We start from the raw sequence: 1240 nt of genomic DNA, 5'->3' as shown, positions 1-1240 counted from the left end.
ATACCAAATACCAGGCTACTTTGATTACTGTAGCTGTACAGTATGTTTTAAAATCAGGAAGTGTAAGTCTTCCTACTTTGTTCTTCTTTTTCAACATTGTTTTAATTATTTGGGGCCCCCTGCCATTCCATATAAAATTGAGGATTGGTTTTTCCATTTCTGTAAAGAAGGGTGTTGGAATTTTGATTGGAACTATGTTGAATCTCTAGATTACTTTGGGAAATATAGACATCTTAACAATATTAAGGCTTCCAATTTATGCATGTGGGACAGCTTTCTGTTTATTTAAGTCTTTGTTAATTTCTTTCAGCAGTCTCTGGTTAGATTTATTCCTAAGTATTTTATTCTATTAGTTGATATTGTAAATGGAATTGTTTCCCTAATTTCCCTTGCAGATTTCTCAATGCTGGTGCTGTCTTAGTCACCTAGCGCTGCTATAACAGAAATACCACCAGTGGATGGCTTTAACAAAGAGAATTTTGTTCTCTCACAGTGCAGTAGGTCACAAGTCCAAATTCAGGGCACCAGCTTGGGGGAAAGCTTTCTCTCTGTCAGCTCTGGAGGAAGGTCCTTGTCATCCATCTTCCCTTGGTCTGTAAGCATCTTAGCACAGGAGCTTCAGGTCTAAAGGATGAGCTCTGCTCCCGGCACTGCTTTCTTGGTAGTATGAGGCCCCCAGCTCTCTGCTTGCTTCCCTTTCCTTTTATCCCTTCAGAGATAAAAGGTGGAGCAGGCCACACCCCAGGGAAACTCCTTTTACATTGGATCAGGGATGTGACCTGGGTAAGAGTGGTGTTAAAGTCCCACCCGAATCCTCTTTAGTATAAAATTACAATCACAAAATGGAGGACAACCACACAATACTGGGAATCATGGCCTAACCAAGTTGATACACACATTTTTTGGGAGGCGTAATTCTATCTATGACATGATGTATAAAAACCAAACTGATTTTTGCTTGTTGATCTTGTACCTGCAGTGTTGCTGAATTCTTCTGTTAGCCTTAGAAGCTTTCTTGTGGACTCTTTGGGATTTTCTGTATATACAGGATCATATCATCCATGAATGGAGATAATTTTACTTCTTCTTTTCCAACCTGGGTACCGTTTATTTCTTTTTCTTGTCTTATTGCTCTGGCTAGGACTTTTAATACAATATTGAATAGAAGTGTTGAGAGCAGTCACCCTTGTCTTGTTCTCCCAGTTTCAAGGGGAAAGCTCTGTCTTTCTCCATTAATATT

Source organism: Elephas maximus, chromosome 4 (assembly GCF_024166365.1).
Source record: "Elephas maximus indicus isolate mEleMax1 chromosome 4, mEleMax1 primary haplotype, whole genome shotgun sequence".
Classification (NCBI taxonomy): domain Eukaryota; kingdom Metazoa; phylum Chordata; class Mammalia; order Proboscidea; family Elephantidae; genus Elephas; species Elephas maximus.
This window is presented reverse-complemented; position numbering follows the sequence as displayed.